Source organism: Epinephelus lanceolatus, chromosome 5 (genome assembly GCF_041903045.1).
Source record: "Epinephelus lanceolatus isolate andai-2023 chromosome 5, ASM4190304v1, whole genome shotgun sequence".
NCBI classification, from domain to species: Eukaryota; Metazoa; Chordata; class Actinopteri; order Perciformes; family Serranidae; genus Epinephelus; species Epinephelus lanceolatus.
This window is the reverse complement of record NC_135738.1, coordinates 17,822,042-17,835,387: the sequence shown is the minus strand read 5'-3', so window position 1 is coordinate 17,835,387 and position 13,346 is coordinate 17,822,042. Positions and strand designations below refer to the sequence as shown.

Genomic DNA, 13,346 nt, shown 5'->3' with positions numbered 1-13,346 from the left:
GTAGTAGTCCCTGAACAGTTGAATAGACAGTTTTCACTCCATTCTTTAGTGGTGAAGGAGGCAGTCACGGGGCCATTGGAGGCAGTAAATTGTCCCCCTGGTTGTGATAAATGGAAATCTGATGCAGATCTGGAGTCATTCGCTGAGAAGATAAAGTTGTGATTGTTTAGATGGGAGATCAATGTCATACAGTGAATGCATACATAACTAATCTTTTACATATTGCCTCAGGCCCATAGTCGATTACATTCACAGCATAAAGTTTGTCTCAGCTCTATTGCTGCACTGTACTTTATATAGTAGACATTGTGCGGCAGAAGCTTATTCTGCATCTGAAGGCTGCTCTCCATAATCAATCTGAAACTACAGCGGGGTCTCGGGAGGGGAATGAGCTGACAGAAGGGGTGATGATACATGCTGTGTTGTGCTTCTCCATTGCTGTATAATCATCAGTTTTGTAGTTGCTCCTCGTGCATTGTGGATGGGGCTGGTGTTATTGGCTCTATCAAATCGGCACCATGGCCTACATTATCCACTCCCAGCAGGCTCATTACACCCAAAGACAAGAGTTGATACATTCATTAGGCTCACAATGAACTGTGCGCATCTTTTTATGTGTCCTCTGTGGAAGCTGAAAGTGAGTGGATCCTGACTTACAACACTTAAATCTCAGCTGGCATTTACCTGCAGGAAGTGTGAGTGTATTTGAAAGGATCTGTGTAGTTTCACTTGTGTGAATAAGATGCCATGATTTGTCATGCATTCAGAGCTATTTTAGTACTGGACTGTGTTGTTCGCATAGACTCTATATGGCTGTGCAGCAGTAATGTCTTCAGCTAACCACGTGGTGGATTATACCACCCCTTCATTAGAGAACATGAAAATTGTGTCCAAGTCTTGGACTCTCTTATTATTCTCTGCAACCCAATGCATTATTAAACCATTTATGTCTACTGTGACAAACACGATGATGTTCTCATATGCCCATTTCATATGAGACATGCATATCTACTGAATGGGTCTCCTGAATGTATTGTCAACCCACGTTTGACCCAGTTACTGCTCACACAGGTTAATTCCTTGTCATTACTGTTCACAGTTGAGTCTGCAATTGAAGTTCTGCATTCATTACTGCAAACCCACAGTATCAGGGTTTTTTATATTAGGTGTGATTGATTTGTAGCGTGCCTGAGAATGACAGGGTGCATCATCAGGTCAGGTGGTGCATGTATACCCAAATGAATAGCTAACTCAGACTGAACTTGCATCATTACTGTTATCTGAAATGGGCATGAGATACTATCTGCAGGAGTAATCGTGGAAGGGAACTTGTGGACACTGTGTCATAGTAACAGTTTAGCAGCAATGATAGGGAGCACAGACCTATATTCCCAGTGCAATTGCAGTGTTAGTGTATACACACATTACTGTACCTCCTGTTGTATTCATATGCAGGGCCATTTTTTTAATCTTTATCTGCTAGCCCCAGAGCTTAGCATTTATGACTTGATCAGACTCCAACAACTTTTATGGGTTTTTCATAGGACCCAGTATAACATACTTATCTCATCATTCTGCAAAACTGAAGCCCCACAGATTGCTGCTTACCCAAAGGTTTTTGTGTTTATCTTGTGCGGTTCGACCATAAATTATTCATAACCAAATAATTACCTCTGTGTTTGGTTGCCTCAGTGTGGTAAACACAAAGTTGACAGGCTGATGCTGTTAGCTTTATGATCCAACATGTAAAGCATCTATGAATATTTCTTGGACAACTGCAGTTGGGAGCCTCTGTACCCTTTGCTGATACTGAATTTAATGGAAAAAGAAAGTCAAGACTCTCAGCAAGCAAGCAAGCAGTCATGAGTTGGCAGAGCTGTGCTGAAGGGGGCTGGGCTAGCTGAGGGCTCATGCTAGAGCGCATCGCTATTGGTGTTTTGACTTGCAAACTTTGGAATTTGAGGCTGTCAGTGTTGCCAAGGCTCACAAAGCAGCCTGAGCAGTGAAGCGGGTCTGTCCGACCCCTCTGTTCTCTTCTGACCTTCTGTGATGTCACTCAACAGGGTCATTGTGCTTGAAAAACACTGAGGGTTCACTGATCTACAGGCCTAATCCTCCCCCCCCCCCCCACTCTTTTGCTTCGTCACTGTTGTGAGTGAGTCAAACATCTTGGTGTAATCTCAGGGCTGCACATTGCCTGCGTCTCCAACTAGCATGTCTGCTCTTGCACTTGTATGAGCCAGATCCTCGAAACAGCCCATCGATTTTCAATGTGTCATTAGCACAGTGATTTTGGCCTGCTCATGTAATTATGGTCAGTGGGGTGTTGTAATTCACGAGAGGATCCAGCTCTCCTAAACTTCCTGGCAGCCTGGGGGGACTGTGAGTTTGACTTCCTCATTGATTAGTCCATTTTGTTAGCCTCTGCAAAATTAGCCACGTTCCTTTTGATCTTTTTTCTAATTAGTCTTTTCTTCGTTGTGCTAGTGTAAACACCTTTCTTTTAATATATCCCTCCAAAAAGGCATTTGGAAAAGAGTCATAAATAAAACTGTTAAGAGCAGTTGCTTATCTCTCTTTAGTATCTTTACTTTCTTTGAACTATGAAGGACATTTTAAAGATAAACCCAAAGTTCTCCAGGTTGACCTTTTTATTTAGGACAGTGATGCAATGCGGTCACAGCCATTTTAGGTGTTTTGAGAGAAATACTTTCAGTTCATTATCGGATGCAAATGCTTTCATCTCTGTAGTTGAGGCAGACAATAAAACCTGTCTTGTGTTGAGATTTCTCAATTCCCAACAACCTTGTCTCCATCGCAGAGATGGAAGAGGAGGTTTCTTCCTGCTGCTCTGTTCTTTGGGAAGCAAGTTAGAAAGCATCAATCATGGCTGATATCTTCCCCAGAGCACGCCATGCCTTGTCATAAATTAGCTATAAGACCTTTGAATGTATTTCGAGTTACTTATTGTTTCAATGCAGAATGTAGTTTATAAATAAAAAATGCTAGATTTGTATGCATGTGATCCCATGGCATCATCAGCAGGGACCAGTTGTTCAAAGAATTTAATCTGGATCAGAATGATCTAGATTTAGAAATCCCATGTTGTGCTGTCCAGGATCAGTTAATTCATCTTTTTTTGTACTGTTTTTTTCAAAGCAGTATTGGATCGGATCACTCTGATACAGATACAAACTTTTCAGGATTACCAAATCCGGATAACCAGTGCTCTTAATGCGGCGACAGAGCACAACGTAGGTAGTCCTATCCCCATAGGTGCTGCCAAAGTTTGATTTTGAAGTTTGTTTGATTTTGACAGCTATCTGCGGGATTATTTTATAGGGAAAACATACTTTTTTTACTGTACTATACTGAATGGCTTAATAGGAAGCCTAATGTCTAATTTACTCACTTTATCACAGTAACTGTTAAACAAATCAAGTGCAAAATATAGTAAATGTCTATTTATTTGACCAATTTAAAAGTTTTACTCCGTTTTGTTCCTGAATCCACCCCTCTGCTGGGATCAGGATGATGCTATTTTTTTTAATCAAAAGTATCCCAATCCTACAAATGTGTTTAGAATAACACATGCTGGAGTTTGCATGTTCTCCCTGTGTCAGCGTGGGTTTTCTCCGGGTACTCCGGCTTCCTCCCACACTCCAAAGACAAGCAGTTTAGGGAAATTGGTGACTCTAAAATTGCCCATAGGTGTGAATGTATGTTGTTTGTCTCTGTATCAGCCCTGTGATAGTCTGGCGACCTGTCCAGGGTGTACCCCGCTTATGGCACAGTGTCAGCTTAGGGAGGCTCCAGCACACCCGCGACTCCTAGGATAAGTGGTTACAAAAAATGAATGAACGAATGATAACATGTGCTGAAGGTTTGATCGAGATCAAAACTGTGATTGCATTCCCATGTAAACTGTGCACCTTGTGGTGTCGAGATGGGCCGTAAAGTTTGCTGTCACTCGTCTCTGCAGCAGCTTCTCCTCTAATCCATCGATTTATTCTGATCAGCTCTGATTGATACAACCGCAAATGGATCGACGGATCAAAAACCCTGTGACTTAAACTCAACAAACTGCTGCTGAGGAAATAAGAAACACTAATAAAGAGTTCTGCCTGTGCTATGTTCACGGACCTGCAAAAACCTCCAGCTACAACCACATACATATAGACTCTACTTCTTTGGGAATCACTGCATTGTATTTTTGACCTCTACAAAGGCTTCCGTTGAGAAAAATAAAGTAATTTCCCATCCACTGATGTCACTGGAGTGAGTAGGTCTTACTCTCGGGTCTGCGGATAATGACCACTCAGGCACCCAGGAGTCTGTTGTTGTTTTTCAGCTCCATTTGACACACTCAGCTAATTATTGGAGCAGAAGACACCCCCTTTCCCTGTACACTCACACACCAATGCACCAAGAGGGTGGCCATTTCAGCCCATCCTCTCACTGGCTCCCTGAAGACAAGCTGGTAACGGAAGTGTTTTGCATGCAGTATTCTTTCGCTATCACTCAGTTGGAACAGAAGCCCCTGCAGAGGGCTGGCAAATGCTCTGATTCCGGCTGTCTTCTTCACCATCAACCTCAGGCTACTGTTGCCTGCAGCCAGTGTACCTGCGGCTGTTCAGAGCGCCGGCATTTAATAATCTGCACCTCAGTGACAAAGGAGAGAGCGTGGGAGTGTAGGTGGAAGAGGAAAAGAGCCAGAGACGAGAGTGAGTGGGCAGGTAGGAGAGGATCCTCTGAGAGTGGATAAACATGTGAACACTTAGCAATTCCCTCTCCCTTCCCGTCTCTCTGTGACTCTGTGTGGGCAGTTAATGAGTCTGAAAGCTTCTCCTCGGCATCTGTCAGCTGAGAACCGGATGAAGCCTCTAGTGCAGACTGTAGCTGAAAAGAAATGCTCTATTGCTCATTGATAATTGGTACAATGCACAGTACAGGAGAAAGGTTTTTTTTTAAATGTCTTTTACTTGTCAGCGTCATCCATGGACTACGCTGTGTTCTTCTGTTGCCATGTACTGTACTGTACTGTGCCGCACAGGACAACTGTTTTTCAGACACAAGAATATTTTGTAGCTCAAAGTATGAATGCTTTTAGAAGCAACACCACAACAGTACATGAATTACCACACCTCAGCCAGTCACACTGTCGATTTATGATACTTAGTGCTTGAAATACTTTCCACCTGTTATGTATACATAAGGCCAGAACACAAAGTGACTCTTTAGTATAAAATCAAAACAAACCATGGTCTGAAAAAATAGCACAGACATGACTCACCTCCCGCCTAAACAAAGATTGAACATAAGCTTTTCAAAGGTAGCGCTGTATATCGCAGCAGGGCTATTGTACTGCATTGCATTATGTTGTACAGGTGTTGCTATTGTTCCGGGCTCTATCTACCCTCACACACAGTGCATTGTTACTTTACAAGGCCTTCAGCTTTGACGGCTAGACAGGAGCCAAACCACTCCGCTGTGATAACATCAACACATCTGAGCCTGCCCACCATGTTATCCTCACTCTGTCATAAAGTCTAATGGTGTGTAGCCATAAAATGGAGTGTAGTTAAGTTTTGGGTTGAGATGAAACAGAGTTTGTTTGACCTTGGCATGGTCGTACACCCCTCCTTAAACAGATTCTTGGAACAGTAGTTCCCACTCCCACTGAATGCCTGATGAGCTGGTGTAAAGACTATATTTTTTCCCCTATTAAGCCCAAGCTTGGCTCAATTCCTAATTTATAAGAAGGAAATTACAACAAATAGCCTACAGTTGTAATCAGAACAAATGCTCAGCTGCTTGGGTTGATCGTGACTGATTTCTCAAGTGCTTTTGGTCTCCCCACAAGACACTTTTAGCCATGAGGCACAAAATGTAAAACACCTCCAGCAATTTAAGTTACCGCATCTGTGATTTCGAACCCAGCCTGAGGATGTGTCCTTGGGGTAATTCAGTGAGGCTTGGTGGCTGCGATGGTGACATTTACTTTTTAATCAGCTAGCATACACCCTCAGACTGAATGAGTGAGCAGTTGGGAACACTGTCGAGAATACTTTGATAAAACCCCCATTGTTGTGAGGATCAAACCTGTGAAACGGACGCGCTTTTGTCCGTAACCACCCTGTCCTGTTTCTGTAACGATGTCAAGGGTTTGACAGTGGAAAGAATTTTCTTTACAACACTAGACTGTTGTTTGGTTTGGATGCTGACAGCAAACATTGATCCAGTTATCCTGGAATAAAGAAAAAAGCATGATCTCCTGTGGCAACACACAGCACACACACAGATGGCTAAACAGCTTGCCTTGACTTTCCCCTCTGACACCTTTTTTTGTGGGCGTTGGAGCACAAGCTCCTTATTCGCCACAGATTCATCTTTCATGGGTTGGGTCACTAAATATCATATCACATATCCTCCAGATACTCTTTCCCTGCTCTCGTTCTGCTTTCTCTTGGGGTTATGGATCCATTCTGTGCCCCAGGTGGTGGTCATATCCCCTGGCTCCAAGCCCCAGCTTGGGAGGCCCTCCCTGGAGGACCAAGGATAGCTGAAGGACTGAATGTTTTAGTGTACCCCCCCTCCCCCCGGCTTTATAATGGAAGCATGATGCATTATTTATAAAGCAGAGCTGGTCAAGGTAGTTCACATACTACTGATTGTGTTAATATCTGTAATGCGTCTCTACTGACTGTGTTTACATGCAGAAAATATTACAGTTTTTGACATTATTCAGAAAAAGACAATATTCCTACTAAGCTGTTTACGTGGCTAATGAAAATAAATATTCCACTAATTTTTCTGTTTACATGCAGCCATTCAGACTCCAATTAACATGCCCTAACATGCTGTTTATCATGTCAAAATATGGAAGCGTGGAACAACCAAAGCCACTTGTGCAGTTTTACTTCTTTGCCTCATGATAGGATTGTTTTTACAGCTTCCCACTGGTGTCAGACTTGTTGAACCGTGTGAATGCAGCCGCCTTCTCTCATTCCTTTCAGCCACCTTCTTGAAAAAGTTGGTGTTGCGATATTTGCTAATTTCAAAAAATCTTTTGATATTCAAAACTTTCATAATGTTTAAAAGAAGGTGTGCCTCTCCGTCTGACCAAAGAGATGAGCTTTTCTTTGGGACATGTGTCTCTACCACACCCTAACAAACGGTTGGTTTGTGTACAACACACAGAGCTGACTGTAAGCAGGCAAGAGGCCATCTGTGGCAAACTGTGGCAAAAACCCCAATTGAACTTTTGCTAAGCCCCGCCTCTTTTCGATGGTTCAACAAGCTGTCAGAGTAAGCATGGAGCCCACACTATAACTAACTGCACTCCCTGAAGAAACATTATCATATTTTTGGACAAATGAATCAGTGATTCCAGAGAGAAGCAGACAGAGGGGTCTACAGTCTGTGTTTGAAGGATATATCCAGGATGTCAAACTGACTCAGCAGCAACAACAGGTTAAAAAGACAAAGATAGTTAGAAGCTAAAGCCGAACTATAGGCTACAGATCACAGTGTAAAAGTGAACCACCACATCACTGCTGATCGCCACACAAGACAATGAATATAAAGGGAAACTTTGCTGATATTGATCCAGCTGTGTGGCATCGCAGTGTGTGCAGATGAACCGTGTTTGGCTTCACCCCAGTGCTGCTGCCAGCACATGGAAGGGCAGGGATCTCCAAGGGAAGTCAAACAACGTTCATCTATCAGCAAAGTTTCCCTGCTTCCCTTCACTGGTTCCTGTACAGCAGGGTCGGTCTTTGTTTCACTGTTATAATCATTAAAAAGCAAAAGCAGCATGTGTATACATTCAGTAGGCTATATCTTCAGTAGCTAGCTAGCTAACCCTACACTTTTCAGGGTTTGATTTTGGTTTTGGAACAGGGAAGAAACCTCTCCAGGTAACAAGTATCATTAATACACGATGTGCTCCAGGCACAACATTTAGCTCCAAATCCACAAAACCAGCCTGAAAATGAAGGAAATCTGAAATGACTACATTAGAGTCAATGGAGCACAGCTGCGTTGTTGTCGGACCCTGGTCTGAGCCAACCCGATGCTGCGTTATGATTGGCCAGTCTGCATCTGGAAGGGTTAATTGAGACACATATTCTGAACATGTACGTGTCCAAACAATGCTCCTAAAACCTGAATAATACCAGCATATTCCATGTCTTAATCTAAATATGCCTCTGATGCTTCAAATGGCATATGCTGTTTACATGACCTGCATCAAATTAGTCACTGTTTTCAATCCATGAAAAAACATATAGTATTTGTGTTCTGTTTCTGTTAAAACTCCATGACTCTGAGAGCGACAGTATACTGTGAAGAAATGTTAAAGTATCACTAAAAAGAGGGAGCAGGGGGAGAAAAGCAGCCACTAAGAGCGTATTGACTGTCTCTGGGTGTCTTCCTGCGCCATTGACTACACCCAGCAGGTTGATGAGTGGAGGAGCTGTTTGGCTTCTAGGTTGGGGCCGAGGTCATTGTCTGGGCTTTCATGTCTTCAATAGCTGTAGGCTCCCTGCTGAACCTACTTGATATGCAGTTCTTTCTCTTCACTTCATCCTATTGAAACTAACAAGCTCCAGCCAGATAGCAAAGCTCCAGCAGCGACATGAACGGGCACGAATGGAAACCAGGGCCTAAGATACAGTAATTCCCTGGAACTGTGGCTACAATGTTTTGCAACAAATTCACCGCAACTCTATGAGGATGATTCAAAAAAATACTTTCAGGGTGAGTCTTTTAAGAACACTCAGTGCAGCCATGGTTCATTTTTCAACATGCCCTCTTGTCAGGACTTGCTAAAGAATGAGCTGAGGGAGGTGCAGAGCTACCCACATGTGAATGCCAGAAATAACAGCTCACTGAGGAAATAAGCTCAAATGCATATATGTGTTATATTATTGACCTGCCTGGAGACAGTCCCACATAAACAAGTGGAACAAGTTTAAATCTGGGATATGGTTTCACTTCACTTCTTCCATGCGGTTTTGTAATAATGCCTTTATGCTGGAGCTGGAGTGTCCCATATTTTTCCACGCGTTTGTTCCACGTGTGGAGGAGTTTGGAAATTTGTAAATTGCCTGTTAAGAATAAACCCAGCGCGGCTTCTGTGGAGGAAAGTATTTAATTATTTATTTTTATTCACATCACCAGGACGCCGTCACCACACTGTATTCTTGTCTGTGAGCGTGTGTGCATCCTCTTGTCCGCTCGGGTTGTAATTGTGCAGGGACGCGATAACAAAAGCGCCACTGGCCACCTTGCTTTCTTTACATCCGGACTGTGACATCATCGCCTCTCGGGTTTCACTGTGGCTCTACTACGGGGCGCACGCGGCGCAGCAGTCAGCGCGAGTGCTCCTGCCCTGTGAGGACAGCAGAAGCAGAAGCAGCAGAAGAGGACCGAGCGCACTTCCCAACACAAAGTAACAAGAAAACTCTTACGTCGGTACACCTGACGTTCACGTTTGGATAAAACGGTGGCTTGTTTGTCTTCACGTTTGCCTGCCTGGACATTTATGGAAGCTTTTCACTGTGAGTAAAACCCTGCAGTGCTGTCGACGTGTGCGACATTTGCTCTAACGCGATAATGATTGAGGTGTTCGGGGTGTTTATTTGTGCTGACGGTGATGGTTGATGCTATCGAGAAGCTATTTAGGTGGATGCAGCTCCTGTAATTGCTTTCTGTGTTGCAGTTTTATAAGCAGCCCCTGCTCCCAGGCTCCCAGTCAGCGTTTTGTTCCTCACATGGCTTCATGTGCAAACAGCGTCTTCTGCACAGGACAGCACCACACAGTGATACCGTTATGTTATCAGGCTTTTGTCAAGGCACCTTTGTGTTGCTAAGTCAGAGGATTCCTTGTATTTTGAGCTCACCTAGCAGCATATGAATGATTTATTATATATGTGGACTTCTAAAGTGATATAATCTTCAATTACACATATATATTCCATTATAAAAGAAGCTGTGCATATTTGGTGTTAACAAGCTCCTCTTTCCTGCTTCACTTTGGACCTGCAATGCCAAAAAGGAAATTGCAAACCACATATTACAGTTGTATCTTTCATGGTTTCAAAAACTCATATTCTGTTGGTCAGTTAAAGCCGAGCCCCACGAGTTTTCGAGTGACTCTGCACAGCAGTGAAAGCAAACTCCTGCAGGGAAAATACTTTGGACTTTCTGGTTTTTCTCCCAAATTTCACTGCAGTCTATAGTTGATGCAAATCTGTCCTCAGTCATAAAAAGAGAGAGGTCCTGCCAATGTTAATATACTGTCTTCAGTCATTGTAAACAACATTTTCATTTCCATTTCTTTGAAGTGTTGGCTATCACTGTGCTATAAGCAGTTCTGACTGTAATGGAGTGTATTCCACTTTTCGTCAGATGATATTTTCTATTCCTGACAGACTGAACTGCACTGTGGTTTTGGATGATCTTTAAAAGCTTTTATCTGTTAATCACAGTCAGTTAAGCCATAATTATACCATTGCCCACTGTCTCTCCCGCAGTGACCTAGACTGTGTCCTCTCTTTAATAACCAACGTAGATCAGAAGACATCCACTAGATCTGCTAAGCAGCATGCGTTTTGATGTATTTGCTTTTTTTTTGATCTTGTGGTGCCAGAATTCTTGGGAACAGACAGGAAGCAGTTGAACCTGTTCCTCGTGAACTGATATGTGGTTTTAGGCATGATATCTGTTGTCTTATTTGGTTGAACTCTCATGTGTCGTCTTAGACCGTGCAGAAGCATCATCTTTAAAGTTAGCCACTGTTTTTGTCTGTCTTGGCAAATCTGAGAACCATTTTGATCCTTCATGTTTTGATTTCTGTCTGGGCTTGTTGTCAAGAACCTGCCTGTACGATCTGATCGATTGAATAGGAAGTGCATCCACTCAGTGCTCACAGCATAGTTGTTTGTAATGTCTGATTAAAACCCCTCATTTATTAAACGTCATATGCATAGTAACGCGTGGTTTAGTGTGTGTGTAGTGTTGCTATCACTGTACAAAGCCAAAAGATTAGGATGACACTTGTCAAACCCACAGGGAGAGAACGAACGGCCATGCTGTCCTTATTACTTATTATTCACTTTCCCCATGAGCTCATGCAGTGAACATTGTCCTCAATGTTCAGTGTTTCCCACAGACTTGGAATAACTGATGTTTCAGCAATGTTTCCTACACACAGAATTTATTTGTGGTGTTCAGCCTGGGGGCGGGGTGCTCCTTCATCAAACGCTTCAGCTGACTGCAAAACATCATTGCAATCACAAACTAGCGTCCTTTTCCAGGGAAGTAATTTTACTAATCTATGGTTTCACTTCAAATGATTACACCTCTTTACCGGACCTTTTAGATGCTCCGGTTTTGGCTGGATTGACTGTTGAGTGGAAGAAATATTCAATAAAAGATATTTGATGGGAGGCACTGATGTCATTAAAGAGCAGGTCAGCAGTAATGGAGATGTACAGATTCCCTGTTATTGGCTGCTGGTCCAGCCCCAGCACTCGCTGAGCAGAAGACATCAAGGGGAGAGGAGGGTGGAGCCGCATTTGATCTCAGGCTTGAGTCATGAGTGATAAATCAGCAAGATGGTGAAAACTGCAGAGAAATGTCCACTCCCATATGCAGCCAATGCACTGGTGGCCATATTCAGACCATCCTTGTAAAGTGTTTGTATTTTTACTGAGTTAAGGAGAATGTGAATGTAAGAAGAAGTTGCCCTCCTATATGTGCTCAGTTTCTTGATCAACTGCTAGATGTTTAATTTGCCTGATGGCAGCACCGATGCATATTCATGCGTTTTATAAGAACATTTAAGTCGGGGCATGACACAAGCTCATGTGTGTGTGGCATTTTTTTTATGGAAACATTTTGAGTTTTGCATGAATTTAAAATGCTTCTCAGTTAATTTGCCTCTTTACTTCAGTGTGTGGTGAAAAGAGGAATGAAGAAAGCAATTGTTTTGTCCCACTTTTTAGTCTACAATGGTGTAAAACAAAGCTGAAGGTTGTGTTTGAAACCCTTTAACACATCTTAAGAAAATACTAGTCAATAGTCTACAAGCCTGCAGCTTTCCAGCCTCTCATCCATCTATGTCTTTAAGGAGATGACCTTGATAAGAAGAGTCTGAGTACTATTTTGGGTGCTTCTGCTCTTTGTCCTGCAATGGACCTACATAGCCACACAGTAGAATGTGATGTGTGTCACATTAAAACACATTCAGTCGTAGTGTTTTGTACTTTTGACACTCTGCCTTTGGGTTTCTTCCATGTTTTTCTTATGTACCATGAAGCCCTGTTAAATGCTAGCCTGCTGCTTTCCTTAATGAAACCTGAAATTGAACATTGAATGGTTAACCAGGGGAGTTTTGCAGACATTGAAAGTGAAGATAGAAACTGTGTGGGCAACGTAATGTTTGGAATTTCTCTATTTAAGGAACCAATCCTTTGTGTGATGAGGAACAGTTGTATCATGCTGGCCTCTGGTCAGAAAGTCACAGTGAAGCTTGGTTTCACATGACTGCAAAGCACTGCAGTTTAACCTCCTGAATCGTCTCCATAAATGCTAATTTTTTACTTCTTTCAATCAGTGTTCTTTTTCATTGAGAAGGCAGCTTGTTTCCATGGCTCTGAAATATTCTTGAGTCACCCCCTCAGCTGTGTCACCTTGACACACTTTGCACACAGTCACAGCTGCTTTGAGGGGGCTGCTAATTGAATTGTTTGTGGAAAAAATCTGATTTGTGGCCCGAATGAGCAGCTGTTTCTGCGGTTAAGTAAAAAGGTCTAAGGTGAAAGTCAAAGCTTAACAGGCACACACAGCTGAAGCTGCTGGCTGTGTTCTCCGTAATGATTGCGGCATGATGCAAGTTTTCCACAACATTTCCTTAATATATATACCCGAATTAGTTAAGGACACTACTGAAGTCCAGGTATTGCCATTTTGTGACAGCACATTGCTTCATGTTGCCGCACCGCATTTCATGTGGCCTCTCGGGGACTGCAAATCCCCTGTTTTGTCTTTTTTGTCTTTTCTCTTGCTGCCCCCCACATGCCTACTCACAAACTGCCTATTCTGTATATTCAGCTCAGCTTTTGTGAGGCGGGCTATTCATACCTCCAGTCAATGTCTGTGAGGTATTGAGGAGTTCCACCGCAGCCAACTGTTTTTTTTTTTTAATGCTAGTTAAGAATACTCACCTGATAATGTGAAGCTTTATTCATTCACTAGTCACTGGCTTTGCCTAACGTTGTGTCCAAGTTCCTTCCTGTGTAATAGGATTAGATTTATGAGCATTAACAAGAGAATTAATT

The 13,346-nt window shown here is 42.7% G+C and overlaps 1 protein-coding gene across 17 annotated transcripts in view; it reads left to right on the top strand.

Moving 5' to 3' along the window:
• The window catches only part of plekha5 (pleckstrin homology domain containing, family A member 5), a 115,178-nt gene that overhangs the window by 40,788 nt on the left and 61,044 nt on the right, over positions 1-13,346 (top strand). Inside the window, exon 1 of one of the 17 annotated variants that reach the window (XM_033634491.2) lies at positions 9,035-9,563. The exons of the other annotated variants lie outside the window; for them this stretch is intronic. The gene's annotated coding sequence lies outside the window, so the exon portion shown is untranslated. Of the gene's footprint in view, positions 1-9,034; positions 9,564-13,346 lie in introns of those variants that run through there. 17 annotated transcript variants of the gene reach the window in all.